General features: G+C 46.7%; 1 pseudogene; it reads left to right on the forward strand.

Moving 5' to 3' along the window:
- The first annotated feature begins 1,228 nt into the window (after positions 1 to 1,228).
- On the forward strand, positions 1,229 to 23,446 carry LOC132524360 (homer protein homolog 2-like; annotated as a pseudogene).
- The last annotated feature ends 408 nt before the right edge of the window (positions 23,447 to 23,854 follow it).

Consider the following 23,854-nt stretch of genomic DNA (forward strand, 5'->3'; position numbering starts at 1 on the left):
CATGCGCCTGGGGCGAAGCACACAGGGAACCGCTGGCTCCCTGAGCCTGCTTCTCCGCTGCCTCCTGGCGACTCCCTGCACGACACACACACACACACACACACACACACACACACACACACACACACACACACACACACACACACACACACACACACACACACACACACACACACACACACACACACACACACACACACACACACACACACACACACACACGAGACTGCACACAGTGAACCCAGCCCCCTCTCTCCCCTGAAGGCCAGCCTTGACCTGGACCTCAGGAGGGGCCTCAGGTGCACATGGGGGAGGGGGCTGGGTTCACTGTGTGCACCTCCCTCCACAGACTCATTCCTCACACCCCCAGGAAGAGATGCTACAGGACCCCTCCTGCCCGGGTCTCCACCACTCTAACACACCGCACAGTGCAGCCCCCTGGCAGAGCTGCCCAGGAGCCTCCCAGACCAGGCCTGCACCCTGGGGACACTGGGAGTGGGAGATGAAAGGGTGAAGGCTACCCCCCTCCCCCATGGTCCTAGCCCCTCCCTCCCTCCCTCCCTCCTCCTAGCACTGGACACTGGGGTGTCTGGAACAGAGGTCCCAGGAACAGACATTGCCAGTTCAGGCAGAGTGTCGAATCAGGGAAACAGTGGCTGCTCTGTCTGCATCTTGGGGTCCTGAGAGCTCTCAGCCCCCCTGCCCAGGTAGGGGCACACATTTTCCCTCTCCCAGGCCTGGTCCACCTGCCTGCTTCCAGCTCGGGCCTGGAAGAAGCGGGTCCATCTTGAAAGTGGCCCAGGAGAGGAGGAGGGGCGAGCGGGTGGGAGGGGCAGGCGAGGCTGGGCCGACCCCTTGCCCCACAGAAGAGCCCCTCCCAGGGCCACACCTAGGCTGCCATCCAGAGCCGGGACTTCAGATCCAGTGAAGACAACCCACTGGGCTCAGCAGCCCCATGCTCCTCAGAGGGGAAAGGGCCGGGGTCCGTCCTGCGGAGGCCCTGGGGAAATGCAGTTTCCAGCAGCCAGTTCCGGATTTGGGCGGTTCAGCAGGCCCTGACAGGAACCACTTGCTGCACCGTGGGCTCCCCAGGCAGAGGGTCTGGGCCTGTCCTGCTCATCTCGCTCACCTTGGTGGCCAGCCCGGGGCTGGTCCCAGAAGCCACAATAAATATTTCCTGGATAAAAGATCTAATGCAGGGATTCCAAGGCAGGAGTGGGCGGTAGGGATGGACCCAGGGCCCCCACCCCCCGACCAGGATGCCTTTGGCACACGGCTGTCAGGCAGGTGAGCAGACCAGGTGGTGACCAGTCCCTGTACTGGGTGGTTCTGCAGACCCAGCCTGCACCCAAGAGACAGCTGGAGGCCAAGGAACACTTGGGGTAAAGGCCGGACCCGGACTGGGGGCAGAGGGGGCCCTGTGGAGGATGTGGCCTTGACCTCTGCAGGGCCGGGCAGAGGGGGAGACCACCTTCAGGGCTCAGTGCTGGAACCAGAGCACCCCAGGTGCCTCCTCGTGGGCAGGCGCCCACCTCTCCTGGGGCAGCCAGGGGAGCACTGGAGGCCCCTCACGCACCAACAGAGGCTTGCTCTTACGGTTGTGTTCTGCCCCACAGGAGCCTCTCCCCACACATGCTGGGCCATCTGCAGCGGAAGGAGAAGGAGACAGTCCCACACAGTAGAATACAATTGGCAAGCAAACAAACAAAATTGCACCCCTCAGTAAACCAGGCTCTGTCCAGGCTACAAGCAGACCCTGTGCGCTGACAGCGTCACACGTGCTCCTTCCAGTGTGAGGCCACGCAATGATCAAGTGGCATTAAAATCACCATGACAGCAGACACTGATTTGCTTATATGCATTCTACATGTATTATCTCATTTAATTCTCAGTCCTAGGAGACATATACTATTATGATCCCCAGATTAGTAGGGGGACAGCAGAGAGACAGAGAGGTGAAACAACTTGCCCAATGTCACACAGCCAAGAAGTGGCTGGGACTCAAACCTTACTGCCCCATTAAGCCTCTTTTCTCTTTTATTTTCACACACACACATACAAACACAAATACACGCTCACACACATACACACTCACACAATACACACACATACACAACCCACACTCACATACACTCATATACCGTACACATATGCACACACACTCAAACATACACTCTCACATACACACACATATATACACTCAATGCACACTCACACACATGCACGGCGTCCTACAGGCCTGGGCAAGGACACAGCACTCTGGGTGTCTGTTTTGAGGTCCCTTCCCCCGGGTGGGGAGACTGCCCAGGATCAAGTTTACATGAGGTCAGGGTCACTAAAAGGGCGTGATCTGAGGCCGCCCTTCTACTCTTGTTAGCTCCTGAGGTCAACAGGGCAGCCCCTCCTCTGGGCTGGAACATTAAAGGCATGACACCGAGTGACCCTGAGGAGAGCAGGGAGGGCAGGGTGATCAGGGCACCACAGTGAGGAATGACTGAGCTACCAAAGGGACCCAGAGGGTCCCTGCCTATACAGCCCAACCCCTCAACTCCACTCACAGGACAACCCACTCCCCACCTCCAGACCCAGAGGGTTCCTCCCCAGAAGAGTGGAAAAGCTGGAAGGGAGAAGGGCTACCAGCCATGATGCTTTCTGGAGTTCCAGACCCCAGAAGCCCTCTCATCTGGCTTTGGCCTCTCACCCCTCTTGCAGGAAGGGCCCTCTTCTACCCGCACCTCCACGTCATCTCCACCTCCCACCTTATCCTTTCTAGCTGGTTTTCGTCAGTGAGGAGGGCTCTCTCTCCCAGGTGGCAGCTGGGATGGATGTGGGGAATATCAGTTCTGGGAGGTTATTGTTAGGACGGTCACCATGGCAGCAAGCATCACATCTGCAGAGCCAAAAGTGCTGCACATGGGGCTCATTCTCGCAGGAAAGCCACGGCCTCCCCTATGCCCCTTGCCTCCAAGGGTTGCTGTCATGGGAGGGATGTCACTGCCACCACCTCTCCCAGTCCTAGCCATCTGCCTGGAAGAGCAGGCTGCCGTACCCCAGAGCAGGGGTTCATCAATCTCCAATCACCTGGCCCTGACATGGCAGTCCATGCAGGACACTATGGCAGGCATGTGGGGAGATGATGGTAGTAGTGGTGGGGATGGTGATGATGGTGATGGTGATGATGATGATGATGATAGTTGTGGGGATGGTGATAGTAGCAGTGATGGTGGCGATGGTGACAACGATGGTGGTGATGTTGGTGATGGTGATGATGGTGGTGATGGTGATGGAGGCAATAGTAGTGATGATGAATGATGGTGGTGATGGTGGTGGTGGTGATAATGATCAGGTGATGGTGGTGATGGCGGTAATGATGGTGATGATGGTGGTAATTGTGGTAATGATGGTGATGGTGGTGATGGTGGTGGTAATGATAGTGATTGATGGTGATGATGGTGGTGGTGATGATGGTGATGATGGTGGTGATGGTGGTAATTGTGGTGATGATGGTGATGGTAGTGATGGTGGTGATGGTGGTGATGATTATGGCGATGGTGGTGGTGATGGTGGTAATGATGGTGGTGATGGTGGTGGTAATGATAGTGATTGATGGTGGTGGTGGTGGTGGTGATGGTGGTGGTGATGATGGTGATGATAGTGATGGTAGTAATGGTGGTGATGGTGGTGGTGATTTGGCGATGGTGGTGGTGATGGTGGTGGTGATGGTGGTGGTGATGATGATGATGAAGGCCATAGCTACAAGTTACAATGTACCCATTACACTATGGAAACTCTTCTAAAGGTCCAACACCCACCACTTCATATAAACTTATAGCAACCTTGCAAGATAGGGACTATCATTAGCCTCCTTTTACAAACGAGGAAACCAAGGCACAGATCTGTAACTGGGCTCAGATCACACAGCTAATCTATGACAAAAATCAGTACTAGCTTCCAAAGTCGCCTGACTTTATAGTTGGTGCCTTTAATCACTACACTCTGCTCAAGGGTGACTACTGGCCTTGTGCATGGACACGACTGTGTCCAGCTCTGCCCAGGCACTGTGTCACACCAGGGAACAAGATGGGCAAGGTTGCCACCTTCACAGGGCTTACACCCAATACCAACAAGGAACAAACAAGAAAACATTGGGTAGTGATATTTGCTCTACACAGATTTAAAGCAAAGAGGGTGACAGGGTGACAACTTCAGAGTGGGTGTCCAGGAAAGTCCTCTCTGAGGAGGTGACATCATTTAAGCTGAGATCTGAATGGCAGAGAGACACTAGGATAGGGGGAAAGGGCATCTCAGGCAGAAAAAACAGCTGTGCAACGGCCCTGTGGCCAGAACCAGCTGGTGTGTTTAAGGAATGAAGAGGACGGAGGAGAGAGTGCCTGCAAAGGCACCACCACATCTGTCATCTGTCCATCGGCACATTCTGCTTGGTACCTGAGTCCTCCAAGGGAGTCTGAGCCACCTGAATGACTAACAGACAGAGTAATAAAGCTAACCGTAGGACATGGGCAGCGTCCCCTGGCCTTTCCAAGGGCTCAGCCCACGGACATGAGGGCGCAAACCCTCCAGGCCTCCTCCTTTCTCTCCAGACATCCAAGCACAAGGTAGACAGCATGGTCTGTCTGGGAGATTCACACTCAGGGTGCAGGGACCCCTGCTGAGCCGATGCTCCCTCCCACATGCTCACACAGGCGTCTCCATCAACCAGGGCTGCTCAGGCCGGCGGGGCAGGCAGCATGACACCAGGGTCCCACATGGCCAGGAGGGGCCAGGGAGCCATGCCCAGCTCGTATTTCCCTCGCCATGGACACTAGGGACTTGTCATGTGGAAACTGCCTCCTGACATGAGTCAGGAGACCCTGCACTCAGGTCCCTCCTGTGCTCGCCTGCTTGCCCTCCCCCAACATGCTTGAAGGGTATGCTGAAGTGGCTGCAGGCCTGGGATCCCCAGCACCAATACAGAGGACCTGTGTACAACAGCTAGGGGCTGCCTGGAAACAGACGTTTGTTCCCTTCTCCCCAGGCACCCAGAGGTGGCACCCCTGGTGGTCACGGTCATGGCTGCTCGGCTCCATGTAGCCTTCAGGGACCCAGCTGCCTACAGCTCTGCTCCACCACTAGGGGCAGGCCCTCTTCCCGGGACCCCAACATGGAGACCCAACCATCAAATCCGTGTTCCTAGTGGCCAGATAGCAAAAGGGAGGATGGACAGAGTGCCCTTGTCAGCTTTGGCCACATGACCCTCCCCATGATGACCCGTTGGCCAGAATCTATCACATGACTTCACTTAGCTGCAAAGGATGCTGGGGAAAAGGTCTTGACCCAGCTAAAATGTGGGGATCCGTCACTGAATAAGAGGGGAGAAGGCATCTTGGAGGGGGGACAAGCGGTGGTCTCTGCCACCTTACCCGTGAGCACAGCCCACCAGTTCTCCAGGTGTCAGTCCTAAGGAGCCAATGTCTGCAGAGCCCACTGCTACAGAAAGAGCAAGGGCTTGAGTACACACCAGCTCGGGGATCTAATTCTGATCCCAATTGGGAGTCTCTGCTTTGTGACAGGAGCTGATACCTAATAGCTGTTAGGATTTACTATTGTTAACAGACGCAAAGCACTATAAACGAAAATGTGCAGAAATTAGAGACAGCCACTTTGGAGAACTGCTTGACGGTTTCTTACAAAGCTAAACAAATACCTTCCCTATGACCCACTAATTCCACTCGTAGGTATTTACGCAAAAGAAAAAAATTGTATGTCAAAAGAAAAAAAAAGGAATTTGTACAGCAATGTTTATAGCAGCTCTATTCATAGTAGCTGAAACTGGAAGCAACGTAAATGTCCACACATGGGAGGGCAGGGTAAACAAATCAGTGTATGTAAATAAGAACAACTACGGATACACTTGACAACATGGGTGAATCTCTTGGAACTAAAGTTGAACAAAAGAAGCCAGACACAAAGAACACATACTGCAGGATACAATTTCTACAAAATTCTAGAACTAATCCATGGTTATAAAAATCAGAAAAGCAGCTGCACTGCTCAGGCAATGTGGGGATTGACTCCCAGCAGCCCGAGGGAAGTCCCTGGGGTGGTAGAACTGGTCTGTATTTCTTTGTGATTACACAAGTGTATACATTGTCAAAAATGTAGCAAACTGAACACTTAAAATCAGTGCATTTTTATGTGAATGTAATTTATATGCGTGACATGTCATTATGTATGTAAATTACCCCTAAAATTTTTTTAGCTTTATAATAGTATTGATTGATTATTTTTATTGAAGTATAGTTGATTTACAATATTGTGTTAGTTTCAGGTGTACAGCAAAGTGATTTATATATATATATATATATATATATACACACACAGAGAGGTATATATTATGTATATGTATGTATGTATTTTTTCAGATTTTTTTCCCTTATAGCTTATTACAAAATATTGAGCATAGTTCTCTGTGCTATACAGTATAGGTCCTTGTTGGTTATCTGTTATATATACAATAGTGTGTTTATGTTAATTCCGAACTCCTAATTTATCTCTCCCCACTTTCCTCTTTGGTCACCATAAAATTACACAAAATGTTGGTATCACGTGTGGAGAACCATGTTCTTCTAGTCACAGGGAACAGTCCCAGCGATGGGCCAAGTAGCAGACAAAGGAGGGTCTCAAAAAATTCTACAAAAGCAGGAGTCAGTGACAACAGTGCAGTAACATTAAAAATAAATAACTACAGGAAGACAATTACATCCACTCAGCAGGAAATTTAAATTAGAAACTACAAAAATGAAACTTATAAACGGACACAAGTGACCACCATGGCTCACACGCTGTGAGATGCAGCCAAGCGGTGTTCAGGGGAGATGAGCCAACTTGACTTACTAGAAAACAAGCGAGATTGAGAATAAACTAAGATTTACAGCCGAAGACACTGGAAAAGAATGACAACCTCAAGAAAGGTAAAGGGAGGAGCTTGATAATGCCAAACAGAAACTAGTGAAATAAAAAACAACCAGTAGGAAAACTAACCAGTAATACCAAAAGCTGGATCTTTGAAAAAATTTTTCATAGTAAAATAGACAAATTTTTGATGTCTGGTCAATAACAAACATAAGTCCAAAAAGGTTAAAATGGGGGACAAAAATGAAATAAAGAGATAAAGGTTACAAAAGAACACTATGCACAGAACTTCACCAATAAATTGGAAAAACGTAGTTGAAATGGAAAATTTTCTACGAAAATACAAATGACTCATAGAGACTCAAAAGTAAAATACCACAGAAGAAATGCAAAAACTATGGTGAACTTTGCACAATAAGAATGTTTTCACTTATTATATTTGTACTATTTTTAAAAGTCAATGAGAATATGAAAAAAAAAAGGTAAGTAAACAAACCCAACAGCCCTGACCAGGAAATGACCAGGGCCCAGGGCACCTGACAGCCTCTGCCCAGGTGCACGAGGAGCTTGTTCTAAATTTAAAGGACTAAAACATCAGGAAATACTGGGTGCTCCTTCCTTTAGTTTTTGTTTGGTTTGTTTATGCCATGAACCTGGAAGGGGCTGCATTCCTGCCCCTGGTGCCTTTTTGTCCACTTGCCAGGCGACCGTCCATAGTGAGGGTCTACGTGGCGCAGGTGGGACGCGCCGGGAAGCAAGGAGGGTTTGGAAGGATGCGCTCGCAGGGCACCGGTTATTCAGGGTTTGGGAGGAAAGAAGGATTTGTAATAAAGACATGCATAGCAGTGCTATTTATAACCCAGAAAACTGGAAGCAAGCCAAATCACCCCCCGCTGGGACTGGCCTGGCAGATACGCGGAGGAGGGGATGGAGATGCCGGGCCACGTGACACGTGGGGAGGGAGAGCTCCGTGGAGACAAGAGCCTCGTGCGTGGGGGGAGCCAAATATAATGCAGTTTGCACACAGCCACCGTAATTATGGGGCACTGCAGGCATGCGCTCCCTCAGAGGTGTCAGGCCACGGCCAGGCGGCCAACAGCCAGGGTGACTCAAGTGCTAGTGTAGCCGTGGCCCTCCGTATGCGGGCACATGGTCACCTCTTTGCGAATGAGGACACTGGGCTCTGAGCTGTAGGGCCAACAGCGGTAAGGGTTGGGGGCACCCCAGTCCTCCCAAGGCGTAGGGGCAAGTGATCCAGCCGGTCATGCAGCACCACCCGGAAAGGGTCCAAACGATGGAAACAGAACTTTAAGATCACAGGCCTTAGCCCCAGGGAAGCAACGCCTACCTCTGAGCATGCTGCCTCCTCGCACACCCCAGAAACGTGGGTCTCGGGTAGCGGAGGGGAGGTAACACTTTAAACTCTCCCCAGAGGGCCACGTTCCCTCATCCTGCCAGGACTCCCCCCGGCCCTCTTCTGAGGTGCCCCCCACCCCCGTGTGCAGGGTCTCCTGCTCTGGCAGTCATCACATGGGGGTCTCCCAGGTTTCTGGGCTCCCTCCACCCAGGGGTCCTGAGGACAGTGGGTGGAAGAGGGGGCGGGTGGACTCTGCCAGGAGGCCGGCAGAGTGTAGTGGGCTCACTCCTGCCCAGGCCCCAGCCCAGGGTGCCTTGGCCTCCACCAGCTGCTGCCTGCACCTGGCCTTCCTGGTGGGTCAGAAGCTTCACACCATGGACACAGCCCTCCTGCCCCTTTCCCCGGTCCCTGACCCTCCTGCACGGCATCCCCCCAAGCCTGGCAGGCCACTAGGGTTTGCGGGCTCTCATATAGGACAGTCACAAGAGGAGGAGGCTCCTTCTCCTTCAGGAAGGTGACTACAGAAACCCTCTCCATACAGCTGGAGGGCAGGACCTCAGCTGGGGTCTCGGCAGCTGGCTGGTGGGCCTGGACCCCCATAGCAGTCAGTGTGCACAGGCTCCAGAGCAGCCCCGACTGTGGCCGGTCCCCAGGCAGGTTGCCCCTCACACCACCACAGCTCCCTTGCTCCTACCTGGCTGAGTCTCTATCAAAGTGGCTGGTGCCCAGGGCTTTCTGCCCAGGGTTCTGCAGGGGGGCCATGTTGATTCTGGTCCTATCCTAGGACCCAGGGTCTCCTGAACCCTCCACAGCTTCCCCTTTCTCTCAACTCCCAAGAGAAGCTGCTAGGGGCCACACCGTGGAAACTGCACATCTCACCTTCTTCATGGTGTTAATGTTAACAATATTAATAATAGCTACCATTATTGGCAGGGGTCTAGAAGGTACCCATTTGGAATCAGGACTTGGTGGCCATTGCAAGGGAGAAATGAGTAGGGCTGGGGGTGGGGGCAGGGCTGCATGACCACTCCTTCTGAGGGGGCAGGGTTGGGGGAAGACACCAGAGAGGAGCAGCTTTGAGGTAAAGGCATTAAGTTCCACTCAGGGCCTCCTGGCACCACCACCTGCAGCATCAGGTGAAGATGGACCTGCAGGTCAGAGCAAAGATGGAAACTGAAGGTACAGACCAGGGAATCATCAGAAGGAGGAGGGTGGGAGCCATAGTGAACGTCGCCAGGAAGAGAGTAAAAGGCCAATTATGGGTCTCCGGGGGAAGCCTGCATTGAGCAGACGGTCTGAGGAAGGGTTGATCAAAGAGATCAGATGGAGAAAGCTGAGGGTGAGAGAACTAGGAGAGGAAAGAGTCCTGGAAGCCAGAGTTGAGAAGTGTCCAGGCAGAGAACACTGGTGGTGGGTCCAGTGGCTGGGGCACAATGTCTCAAGGAGGGTGTGGGGGCAGCGGGTGGAGATAAGTGCCACCTTCTCCAGCAAAAAGCTTACTTGTGACTTCCATGCCTAGACACTGTGGATGAGCTGGGACCAGAATAACCTTTCCACCAGAGATAACCATAAAACTGGATGAAATGTATGAGACAACTGTTTTCAGGCCATAGGTGACAGACAGGCCAGACTTGAATCCCTGAGAGAAGGACAACTTACAAGCACTCAGCTCTGTGGCACAGAGGTCACATGGACCTGCTGAGGTAAAGATCAGATTGGGCAGAGAAGCAGTGGGAGTATGTGGGACAGGATGCCGGAGACGAGGGAGCTGTGTGCAGGTCCCCAGAACTCCACGTGTGTACCTGCAAGTCCTTGGCCAAGAGCCAGTCTGTGCATATAGGCTGGGCAGGATCGGGTCATGCTAAATTAGAGGGCCTTGGGAAACACCTCAGATTTTCCAGGATCTGCAACAACAAAGCACAAAACCAAGGTCATCAGCCAGTGACTGAACTGCCTACAAAGCAGGAGTCAAAATTCTTCAGAGGAAATTAACAGAATGTTGAGTTTTACAACATATTAGTCATAATGTCCATAGTCAATTAAAAAATAATCACTATGTATACAAAGGAAAAGGAAATATGATCCCCAGGAAAGAAAAAAGCAATCTACAAAAGCTGAAAAACTGGACACAAAATGACCCAGATGTTGAACTTAGAGACTTTAAGGCAGCTATTATAACTGTGTTCAAAGAATTAAAGAAAGATATGGTCTTAATCAGTGAATGGATTGGAAATTTCAGTCCCCAAGTGGAAAATGTATATAAAGATAGATCAATGGAAATGATCTAATCTGAAGATTAGAGAGTAAAAAGGCTGAAGGAAAATGAATAGTGCCTCAGAGACTTGTGGAACAATATAAAATGATCCCACACACGTATAATTGGAGTCTCAAAGGAAAGAGTGTGAAATTGAGGCAGAATGAATGAAAACACAATGGTCAAAAACTTCCCAAATTTGATGAAAAACATCAATTTACATATCCAATAATCTCAACAAACCCCAATCAGGATAAATATAATAAGAACCACACTCAGACAGACAAAGTTCTGAAAACCAAAGAGAATTCTGAAAGCAGCCAGAGAAAAAAGACACGTTGCTTACATGGGAACGATTATAAGAATTATAACAGACTTCTCACCAGAAACAATGGAAGCCAGACAACAATGAAATGACATCATCAAAGTGCTGTAAGAAAAAAGCTATCAGCCCCCCCCAAATTCTTATCCAGTAAAAATGTCCTTAAAAAAAAAAGGTTGAAATAAATTCACATAAACAAAACTAAGAGAGTCCACTGACAGAAGACACACACTACAGTTAAGGTAAATGACACCAGGTGGAAACTCAGATCTACAGGAAGGAATGAAGAGCACAGGTGGAGAAACCTGGCAGACACGATCTTACCCACACAACAGAAGTGAGCATCACCAGAGTGGAACAAATCGACATTGCAGCATTACCTCTGCATCATTTATGAGGAACACAGGGGAAGTAAAACAAACGAGACATTCTACAAAGCAGCAGACCTGAACTCTCCAAAAATTTCAAGGCCCAAAAGGAAGGAAAGACTGGAGAACTGCTCTAGGCAGAAAGAAACTGAACACACACAACAGCTAAATGCAACTCGGGGTCCTGGGCTGAATGCTGAGCCTATAAAGGACATTATTAAGGCCACAGGCAACATTTGCATGGGATTAGATGGTGATTTGGAGCAAGAATAATTTCCTGATTTCAACAGTTGTACTGGGTTGATGTAGGAGAGGACTCTTGTTTTGCACAGGGGCATGGAGGGATAATGAAGAATCATGCCTATGGCTTATTATCACATGAGTCAGAAAAAATACATAGAGAAACAGATTTAGAAGGCAAATGCAGTGAAGTGTTAACAATTGGGGCATTTGGTTGAAGAGCATATAGGTGCTCTTTGTACTATTTTGCAACTTTTCTGTAAATTCGAGATTATTTTTAAAAAACATTTAAATAAGAAGCATCTTCATTGGGGCAAAAAGGAGGAAGAGAGGGCAACAGAATGGGTCAAAGTTCAAGAAAGATAATTATTTTAAATAATTATTTTTTTTAAGGTATCACATATATACAGAAAAGTGCACAAATCACAAGTATGTACCCACAAAAAACTTCCACCTTCACCCAGCACCCAGGTTAGGAAACAAAACAATGGCTGCATGCTTCCTATCCTCTCCCAGTTACGACCCCACCCCCACTGTGACAGCCGCTATAGCAACCTTTGCCAACACAGATTAGTATGGACTGTTTGTGAGGTTTCAACAATTGGAGATGTGAAGCATTTTCTCATTTGTGTCCAGGTTTTCCCCCTCAATACCATGTGATGTCCAAACATGTTTCTGTGTCTAGGACTAGAAACATTTTCATTGCCACACTATCTCCAACCATGCAACTATACCACTGTTCCTGCATCCATTATGCTGCTGTGAACATCCTTGCTCATGTCTCGGTGAAAGTGTGTGCATTTCTTTTGGCAAATACCTAGGAGTGAATTTCTGGGTCATTGGGGATGAGTATGCTCACCTTTAATGGACACTGCCAATTCTTCCCACAGTGGTTGTACCAAGTTACATTCCCACCAACACAATATACGAATTTTGGCTGCTCTACAGTCTAGCTAGTAAGAACTGGTGTTGGAAGATTTGGGGCCGTTCAGGTGGGTGCGTGTGACACTGTGATCTTAACTTTCATTTCCCTGATAACCTGAGGGTGAGCACCTTCTCATATGTTTTTGGGCCATTTGGATATCCCTTTTTGTGAAGTGCAGTTCATGTTTTCCCCAATTTTTCTACTGGTTGCTTGTCTTTTTCTTATTGATTTGTAGAAATTCTTGAATATTCTGGATCAGAATCCTTTGTCAGATATATGCATTGGAAATATCTTTTGCCACTCTGTGGCTTGGCTTTTCACCTTCTCGCACATTATTAATAGTATCTTTTGATAAATGTAAGTTCTTAATTTCAGTGTGATTAAATGTATCAATTTTTTCCTCCATGGCATTATGCTTTTTATATCCTATTTAAGAAGTTATTGCCTACCCCCAAGGTCATAAAGATATTCTCCTATGTCTTTTTCCTACAACTTTATCGTTTCTCCCTCTGAATTAGTTCTACAATCCTTATGAATTAAGAGTGTGTATGTGCATGTGCACGTGTGTCGTGTGTGTGTGTGTGTGTGTGTGTAATTTTTTTCCATACATGCATTCAATTCACCCAGCAGTAATTCTGGAAAAGACTCTTCTTCCCCCAATTTATAAGCAAGTGTTAATGTTGTCATACATGTGTGGGCCTGTTTCTGGACTCAGTTCAGTTCCATTGGTCTTTTTTTTTTTTTTTTTAAGAAGATGTTGGGGGTAGGAGTTTATTAATTAATTTATTTATTTTGCTGTGTTGGGTCTTCGTTTCTGTGCGAGGGCTTTCCCTAGTTGTGGCAAGCGGGGGCCACTCTTCATCGCGGGGCGCGGGCCTCTCACTATTGAGGCCTTTCTTTTTGTGGAGCACAGGCTCCAGACGCGCAGGCTCAGTAGTTGTGGCTCACGGACCTAGTTGCTCCGCGGCATGCAGGATCCTCCCAGACCAGGGCTTGAACTCGTGTCCCCTGCATTAGCAGGCAGATTCTCAACCACTGCGCCACCAGGGAAGCCCCCATTGGTCTATTTGTCTATCCTTGACTAAGGCCACCCTGGGTAATTACTGTAGCTTTGCAGTGAGTGATGATGCTGCTGGTACAAGTCCTCCAGCTCCTGTTTCACCAGGAGCTCCATTTCCAGCTGGATTCTGATTTCCCAGGGGCTGGAGGCCGCGTCAGACTTCTCTCTGCGGCCCTTTCCGAGTCTAGGCGGCACCCGATCAGGCAGTTACCAGTTTAATTTGTTTTGATCCAGTCTGTCTTAGTATTTATCTTGGAGTAATTAGTCCCTTTACCTTTAATGTATTTCCTGATATATTTGAGTTTATACCTACTATGTGAATCCTTGTTTTCTATTTATCCCACCTGTTTTATATTCTTTCAATCCTCTCCTTTCTTGCCTCTTTTTTTTTTTTTGGATTTTTTTTTTATTATTATTCCAGTCTCCCATCTGTTAGCCTGTTAATTACGCATCCCTTTACTTTTAAAAAAAATGTATCAAGGTATAGTTGATGTACAGTATTATTTAGGTTTCAGGTGTACAACATAGTGATTCACGCTTATTAAAGGTTATACTTCATTTATAGTTATTATATATATTGACTATATTCCCTGTGTTGTAAACATTCCTTTACTATTATTTTACTATTTACTATTTACATGCCTTTATTATTCTTTTCGTGGTTACCCCTGATGACAATATGCATCCTTTACTTATTAGGGTATTAGGGTCTACCATAAATTAGCACTCTTTTTTTTAACCTCTTCCCAGACCTTAAAACTCTCTATTTCCATTTCCAACCTTCCTAGTTCTTTTGTTTTTATTGTCATGTATTTTATTTTTACATATTTACATAATCTTTTTCTTTCCCTAAAATTTTTGTTGCCTGGGTCCTTCTCTCATTTATTCAGTGATAGTCACTGCTTCATGGAAAAGGTAATTATAGTGGAGAACCAAGAAATACATTACTACCTGAATTAATTTATAAACTTTAGCTGAAGCAATATTATTGAAAGCCTGGCTTTCCATGATAAGAGCCAAGCTTTGGGGTAGAGAATAGGTTTCTTTTTCTTTTCTTTCTTTCTTTCTTTCTTTTTCTTTCTTCCTTTCTTTCTTTTTCTCTTTCTTTCTTTCTCCTTCCTTCCTTCCTTCCTCTTTCTTTCTTTCTTTCTTTCTTTTTCTTTCTTTTCTTCCTTCCTTCCTTCCTTCCTTTTTTAGAGGAGTACAAATTAACTCAGTAGGTTGAGTAGGGAATACTAAATGCAGAAAGGGAAGATCAAATACAAAAGCAAAAAAACATAGCAGAATGCAATCATATGGGAAGAGCTACATTGTGTTTCCCCTTTTTGTCTTTGGCACAGCACAAACGAAGGGCTCAAGGTATACTTATTTCTATTTAAAAATTTTTTCTCTTTCCTTTTTTACCACCATCCACCATCTATTTGCTTATTATAGTAATATCAGAATTGTTAACTTGTACTCCCATGGGTTTATGTACATTTTGAACCTCAGAAGGCCTTATTGTTGTTGTTTTATAGAGTCACTATTCATTTAGATTTACCCTTTCCATCCATTACTCTTTATTCCTTCCTCAGTTTCCATCTTTCTATCTGGGATTATCTTTTTGCCCAAAGAACTCCCTGTACTTTTTTTTTTAAGTGTAGATAATCTGCCAATGAAGACTCTCATTTTTAAGTTTTTTTATTTTTCCTAAAATGTCTTCATTTCACCCTCACTTTTGAAGAATATTTTTCCTATCAAATTCTATAGTATTCTAGATTGGTAGTTATTTTTCCCAGCACTTAAAAATGTTATTTAATGCCTTCTGATTATTCATTTGTGTTGAAAACTCTGCTATGTCTGATTGTTACTCCTTTGAAGTTACTTTATGGTTATTTATTTTTACTCTGGTTCCTTTTAAGATTATCATTGTATTTATCCTGCTTGGGGGTTCATTAAGTATCTTGAATCTGTGGACTGATAGCATTCATTTATTTTTTTTAATTATCAGCCATTATGTCCACTAATATTTCTTCTGCTCCAATATCTTTCTCTTTCTAGGACTCCGGTGTACACGTTTTAGAACTTTTCAACAGGTTCCATGTATCTCTTGCATTATTTTCTGTATTTTTCATCTTTGTGCATCAGCCTTGATATTTTCTACTGTCCTATCTTCTACTAATCCTATCAGTCAACTTTCATGAATCCTCTATTCTCTCGTGTCCTATCATAAACACACGGATTGTACTGTAAATATCAATTATTGTGTTTTCAGCTCTAAAATGTATATATATATATATTTATTTATTTTTCCTCTAGTGAAATTCTTCATCTAATCATCTATTTTCTTTAAAATATTAAAAAGTTATTTTAAAGTCTGTTTGATAACCCCAAGATTTGAGTCATCTGAGGTTTCCTTGGTATGTCTATAATTTATAATTGAATGTTGGACACAGTCCATGACAATTGATTGAGGTTCTGGGTTCTTTTACCTTTCTCCACAGAGTGTTCATCTTATCCTCTGGAGGCAGCTAGAGTGTGGGCAGACTATCTTAATCCAAAGTAACAGGAAGCAGGATTTCAGTCTTTATGCCTCCTTCTATCTTTGGTTCATGGCCATTCCTAGGGTGGAGCCCTCCCCAGGCCCCAACCCAGATCCTAAATTCCAATTTTTGTCTCTTCATAACCATTAGATTGTTGAAAATTCCACTCTTAGCTTCTTAGTCTCTCATCATGTGCATTAAATATATAGGCAAATGCTTCAGGGGCAACATCTGAGTTTGGGGCTTCCAGCCTCTTGAGTGCTGGCTATTTTGTCAGCACTATAATTAAAATTTTCTCTGCTTCTCCAGGAACTTGCTGAGAACTCTGCTGGCTTCCCTGCCTCTCAGGTAGTAGCCCCATGCTCAGATTCCTCAGATTCTTGGCCACTCTAAGCCAAGAACTGGTTCACACCTGGAGATGTAAGTGGTGTGCAGAATACGAGCTCACATCTCTCCAATTCTCTTTTCTTTGGAAACTTGGCTCCTCAATTCATGGTTGTCTGCAGCTGTCTGATGCCTTCAAACCAATTTTTTCATCTGGATTTTCTACTTGTTCTCAGTGAAGGCAGTGGTCCAGCCAAGTCCTCCACCACAGCTGGAAGTAGTAACTCGAGGAAGGGATGGCATCAAACTGGAAACTGAACAGGTTTCTCTCTCTCTCTCTCTCTGTCTCTGTCTCTCTTGCGCACACACACACACAAACTAATGATGACCGCTCCCCCCTAAGGAGCCCTTATCACGTGCCAAACTTGGTGCTATGTACTTACATGTGTTATGTCATTCGATTTTTACAGCAACCTCACAGGATAGGTATTATGTCCGGTCCCATTTTACAGATGAGGAAACTGAGGCTTAGAGAGGCAAACTAACTTGTCCAGGCAATCTGTCTATCCCCTGGAACCGAAATACATAGAAAAAAATTTAAGTTGTTTTTATTGTAATATATATGTAATATAAAAGTTACCACTTCAACCATTTTTAAGTGTACAGTTCAGTGATATTTAAGTACATTCACAATGTTGTGCAACCATCACTACTATCGCTTTCCAAACTTTTTCATCACTCCAAACAGAAACTCTGTAGCCATTAAGCAGTAACTCCCCATCCCACCACCATCCAGCTGCTGGTAACCTCTAATCTACTTTCTAGCTCTATGAATTTGCCTATTCTAGATATTTCAGATAAATGGAATCATACACAATTTGCCATTTTTTTCATCTGGCTTATTTCCCATAGCATAGCATTTTCAAGTTTCATTCATGGTGTGGCATGTACAGTAGTCCCTCCTTATCCACAGAGGAAACATTCCAAGCCCCCCAGTGGATGCTCGAAACTGTAGATAGTACTGAACACTATGTATATTGTGTTTTTTCCTATACAGACATACCCATGGTCAAGTTTAATTTATAAATTAGGCACAATAAGAGATTGACAACAATAATAAAATAATTATAACGGTATACTGTAATAAAAATTATGTCACTGTGGTCTCTCAAAATATTTTATCGGACTGTAGTAACTCTTCTTCTTCTTGTGATGATGTGACATGAGGAAATGCCTACATGCTGAGATGAAATGAGGTGAACGAAGTAGGCATTGTGATGTAGCATCAGGCTACTATTGACCTTCTGACCATATGTGAGAAGGAGGATCATCTGACTGGAGTGATCCTGGAACATTGAGCCATGATGATGTCAGTGGTTGAATGTCAGGAGCAGACAATGTCAGTGATTGGGGATCTCGGGCAGAATGGCACAAGATTTCATCACACTACACAGAATGGCAGAAATTTAAGACTTATGAATTGTCTAAAATTTTTCCATTTAGTATTTTTGGATCACAGTTGACCATGGGTAACTGAAACCTTGGAAAGTGAAGCCATGGATAAGGGTGAACTGCTATATCAGAAATTCATTCATTTCTATTTCGTTGTATGGATATACTACATTTTGTTTATCCAATCATCAGTGGATGGACATTTCTGTTCTTTCCACCTTTTGGCTATTGTGAGGAATGCTGCAGTGAACAATGGTGCACAAGTATCTGTTTGAGTCCCTGTTTTCAATTCATTTGGGCATATATCTAGGAGTGGAATTGCTTGGTCATATGGTAATCCTATGTTTAAGTTTCTAAGGAACCACCAAATTGTTTTCTACAGAACCTGCACCATTTTACGTTCCCACCAGGAATATGCAAGTGTTCTAATTTCTCCACATGCTCACCAACACTTGTTATTTGCCTTTCTAAAAAACTTTATAACCTTCCTAGTATGGGTGAAGTGTATCTCATTGTAGTTTTTGCACTTCCCTATTGAGTATTGACATGGAGGATCTTTTCATCTGTTTATTGATTATTTGTATATTTATTTTGAAGAAATGTCTATTGAAGTCCTTTGCCCATATTTTAGTTGATTTGTCTTTTTGTTGTTGAGTTGTAGGAGTTCTTTCTATATTCTGGATATTAAAACCTTATTTTCAGGCTTCCCTGGTGGCGCAGTGGTTGAGAGTCCGCCTGCCGATGCAGGGGACACGGGTTCGTGCCCCGGTCCGGGAAGATCCCACATGCTGCGGAGCACTAGGCCCGTGAGCCATGGCCGCTGAGCCTGCGCATCTGGAGCCTGTGCTCCGCAATGGGAGAGGCCACAACAGTGAGAGGCCCACGTACCGCAAAAAAAAAAAAAAAAAACACCTTTAACTTTAATGAAGTCCACTTTATCTAATTTTCTTTGGTTGGTGGTGCTTTTGGTGTAATATTTAAGAAGCCAATATAAAATCCAAAGTTCTGAAGATTTATGTTTTTTCTTCCAAGAGTGTTATGCTTTTAACTCTTATATTTGGGTTGTTAATCCATTTTGAGTTAATTTTTGTGTATGGTGTGAGGTAGGGGTCCAACTTCATCCTGTGAAACAGGCAAATTCATACAGACAGATTAGTGGGTGATTAGGCCTGGGGATGGGGGGGTGGGATTAGTAGTGACTGCTAATGGGTAGGAGGTTTCTCTCTGGGGTGATGAAAATAGTCTACATTTAGATAGTGGTGATTGTTGCATAACTCTGTGAATACATTAACAACCACTGAATCGTACACTTTAAAAGGGTGAATTTTATGCTATGTGAATTATACCTCAATAAAGCTGTTATTAAAACAAACAAACAAAAAGAACAGCTGGTTGCCCCTTAGGAGGGGGACAGGCCTGGCAGCCCCGCCTCCTGCTTCTAGGAGAGAAAACATGCTGCCCTCCCGTGGCCTCCAGTGGCTGCCGGCCAGACTCTTGCACTGCCAGGGCTGTGTTCTAAATCAAACACGTGGCCCAGGCCCAGGATTCTTTCTCCTCTGCAATGTCACATTTTAGGGAGCCCTTCCTGCACTTGGAGGGGCACGGGTGTCAGCATCCTCCCAGGGGCCCTGGAGAGGCAACCTTAGTGGCCTTCCTAGGCAGAGGCTGTTGACAACCGGGTCCAGAAAGGAGAAGGTGGCAGACACGGGGTGAGGACTGTGCCTGACAGACTGTGTATGGGTCCCTGGGCCACCCCTGGCCCTCTCCGTATGACCCAGGCTCTAGGCTGGGAGCAGAGGGCGGGAGCCAGTCTGGTTGGTGCTACTGCTGTGTGGCCCCCAGTGGGCCTATGCCCGGGAAGCTCGGGTTCCCCACCAGGCCCCAGGGGCCCTGAGCCATCTCTGACTCCGTGCCTCCCAGCAGAGCAGGGGCCCAGAGGAAGCAGAATGCAGCTGGGTGCGAATGCAGGCTGGGGAAGGCAGCTCCCTGGGGTCCAGTGGCTAGGACTCAGCGCTTTCCCTGCTGGGGGCCAGGCCACGCAATGTGGCCAAAACCAGCAAACCAACAGACGAACAAAGCAGCCTGGGGAGAGGGTCCTACAATTGTCCCCGTGAGGTCCATGAGGCCAGGAAGGAGAAGGACCAGAGCGTAAGCTCCCAGGAGGGCATGGCCCTCCCCCTCCTGGCTCAGAGGCCCTAGAGGCCTGGCTGGCCTGCGGCCCCTGGTCTCAAGCACTTGCAGCTCTTCAGCAGCATTCAGCAACCACCTGGCCGCTGCAGACCCGCCTTGGCATTTTAATTACAGTCATTAAGATGCCTCCTTTTGCTGTGGCCATGTATCTTCCAGGCCTTTCTGTGCAGAGCACCTCAGCCTCATCCCCTCCACCTGGCTCCTAACCCTCTCCCCTGCCCCTCCAGGGCTCACAGTCCCCTAGGGCTTCCGGTCCCCGGGTCCTCAGCTGGAGGGGCTGGGTTCTAGGCCGCACCTCAGGAACCCTGCCCCCAAGGTGCCCAAGGGTGCTCACTGCAGTATCCCCTGCCCCCAGCCCCTCCCCGTTGGGAGCCCCCAGCCCCGTGTGCTGCCTCCACACAGACTCCCCGTGGAGTGGGGACTCCTCCACGGGGCCACTGTCCCTCCACAGTCTGGGTGTGACACACACCCTGTCTGTTGGTCTGTCCCCTTGCAAGGCTATGAGCAAAGCACCTGTCTCCTTGTGCCCCCTCTAAGCCCTGGGCCTGTGTCTGAGTCTAATTCCCAGGAAAAGCTGTTCAGCCAAACTTAGCACAAAATGGCAATTCTGGGGTTGAACTCTACCTAGCAACAAGATTAGCAGCTGATTTTGCAAACTGGTATTTTTATCTCTGGGACTGGAACGGCTGAGAAAAGTGGCCTCCTCCTGCGCCACCTGGGGACCCCACGTCCCCACACGCTCCTCCTGGCCCCAGGCCCGGCTCTGCCTTCCCTTCTTGCTTGCAGGGGTCCCTGAGCCCGGGGGGTGGGGAGGGGGATCGCGAGAGCCTCCCGCGAGCAATGTCAGCCCCCAGGTCCGTGAGGAGACGCTGGATGGACGCTGAGGCTCCCTAAGCAGCCTGTCTTCCTGTCCTCACTCACTGTCTCCCTTTTCCTTTTCCTCATCCCTCTGTCCCCCCATCCCAGATCATTTGCACTTTCCACACTGTGCTGTGCTTCGTGCCCCAGCAGACGCGGCGGGGGGGGGGGTGTCTGTGGGGCCGGGGTCACAGCAGGCTGGGTAGCTGCACGATGCTCTGGACCACTTCCTCGCACCCCTCTCCCAGCTCCTCTCTGCCTGCCTTCTCTCCGCCCCTCACAATGATGGGAACCTTCCGGCAGCCTCAAGCCCCAGTGCCATTTGTGTGGGCTGCCATCTGCCAAGCTGTCATCTAGGAGCCATCATGGCTCCTTGTTTTAGAGAGAAAATATTGTGATGGTAAAACCTCCCGGAAATGGACTTCCAGTTCCAGAACAGGATGGAACAGGATGGATGGCGTGGACTCCCTTTTCCAGTTCCTCCTCCCTGGACATAATCCAGCAGACACTCATTAAAGGATCCTGAAAGCTGGAAAGAAGAAGTCAGGCAGGCTGGGGCCACGGGACTTGATAACAACATGTTGTATGTCCCGGCATTGCTTTTTATCTCCCACATCAGGGCTGGCGCAGGGGCCTGCAATCTGAATCGCCACTAGGCATCGACAAAACAGGCAGACAACAGGAAAGGCTGCCCTCGGGCCCAAGGATGGGAGAGGGGAGGCCCAACAGAGCTGGTGCTGTGGGCTCCCCCACCAGACACCTAAGGGAGAAAGCGTCAGGGAGCCCTGAGTCTCTCCACCTCCAGCCAGTGCCATGCAGAGCCCCAGGCCCAGTGGAAGCACGCCGGCCTCACTGCCATGCAAGAACTCCAAAAACTAAACCTTGGAACCCTAACCCATAAAAGTAGGCCTGAAAGTATACATTAAACCTGAAAAGGGTGACTTCCTGCAAAAATCGAGGAGTTAAATAAGATTAAGACTCATAACATAATAACCAAAATATCCAGGATACAGTTGAAAATCCTTCGTCGTACCAAGAACAAGGAAAACCACAATTTGAATGAGAAAAGACAACCGAGGGCAATGCCAAGCTCAACTGGCAGTTGGAAGTATGGGGCAAGAATTTTAGAGCAGCCATCATAAAAATGCTTCAGTAAGCAATTACAAACTTTCTTGAAAAAAATGAAGAAATGGGAAGTCTCAGCAAAGAAGTTTTATGTTTTTTTATAAAAAATTTCTCTATAAAGAAAAATATTTTCTACAAAGTAAAAATTGTACCTACAGTTGTTGAGTTTTTATCAGAAATGGATGTTGAATCTTGTTAAATGCTTTTTCTGAATCTGTTGAGATGATCATATGGTTTTTATCCTTCCTTTTGTTAATGTATTACATTGACTGATTTGCAGATGTTGAACCACCTTTGCATCCCTGGAATAAACCCCACTGGATCATGGTATATGATCATTTTAATGGATTGTTGAATTCAATTTGTTAATATTTTGTTAAGAATTTTTGCACCTATGTTCATCAAGGATATTGGCCTGGAATTTTCTTTTCTTGTGGCATCCCTAGCTGGTTCTGGTATCAGGATATTGCTAGCCTCATAAGATGAGTTTGGGAGAGTTCGTTCCTCTTCTGTTTTTTGGAAGAGTTTGAAGAGGACTGGTATCAATTCTTCTTTGAATGTTTGGTAGAATTCACCAGTGAAGCCATCTGGTTCTGGACTTTTGTTTGTTAGGAGATTTTTGATTATGGATTCAATCTCCTTACTAGTAATCAGTCTGTTAAGATTTTCTATTTCATCATGATTAAGTCTTGGTAGGTTGTACGTTGCTAGGAATTTATCCATTTTTTCTAGGTTTTCCAATTTTTTGGTGTATAATTGTTCATTCCTCTTTCATTTCTGATTTTATTTATTTATTTTATGTATTCTGCTTATCTTGGTAAGTCTAGCTAAAGGTCTGTCAATTTTATCTTTTCAAAGAACCAGATCTTAGTTTCATCGATCTTTTCTATTGTCTCTTTAGTCTCTGTTTCATTTATTTCTACTCTAATCTTTGTTATTTCCTTCCTTCTACAAACTTTCAACTTTGTTCTTCTTTTTCTTGTTCCTTGAGGTATAAAGTTAGGTTGTTTGAGACTTTTTTTTTGTTTCTTGAGATAGACATCTATTGCTATAAACTTCCCTCCTAGCAACACCCAGCTGACCACGGCACTACAGGACTCAGCAGCCAGCGTGGAGCAGTGGAAGAGGCAATTCTCCCTCTGCCACGATGAGAACGACCAGCTCTGGAACAAGATTTGATGAGCTGGAAGAGCAATGCAGTGAGATAAACAGAGAGAACGAGAAGACTATCCAGTTGAAGAGAAGAGTTGAGGAGCTCTGAGAAAAGGAGATGAAGTTGAAAGACCTCCAAAAACAAAGTGAAATCATTCCACAACTCAGGTCAGAGTGTGAATACATCGCTGAGAAACTAGAGGCAGCAGTCAGTCAGAACCTAGAAGACAACGTGTGTTCTCTGAAGACGGACATTGAGAAGAGTAAGTACCGACAGCGCCACCTGAAGGTGGAGCTGAAGAGCTTCTTGGAGGTGCTGGATGGGAAGACTGACGACCTGCACAACTTCCGCATGGGCCTCTCCATGCTGGGCGCCAACCACTAGGGCCATTTCTGAGTCCCCAGTGTGTGCGTGAGACAGAGTAGCACTAGGATGTCCTCCCATTCGCGTTGCTTCTGTAAATGCAGGTGCAGGTTGGCGTGTTTCCAAACCAGGGATGCCGTCCACTCTCTCCTCTCCAGAACAGAAATCTCCCCTCGCTTCTCTGACCTTGCAAGTTTGCAGACAACTGGACAATTCTGACTCAGGAATCCAGAACTAGGTCTACCTTAAACGTTTATGCAGTCAGGGCAGGGATGTTTATATCTTTTTTAAGGGCTGTTGCAACCATATGAACTGAAAGAGTATTTTCTAATCCAAATATAAATACCCTTTCCACCTCCTGTTTTTGAGTAGCATTCATAGTATTCGAATGTCCATCAAGCCTCAGCGTATGGGGGTGTGGTGACAGCA

Source organism: Lagenorhynchus albirostris, chromosome 8, assembly GCF_949774975.1.
Source record: "Lagenorhynchus albirostris chromosome 8, mLagAlb1.1, whole genome shotgun sequence".
Classification (NCBI taxonomy): Eukaryota; Metazoa; Chordata; class Mammalia; order Artiodactyla; family Delphinidae; genus Lagenorhynchus; species Lagenorhynchus albirostris.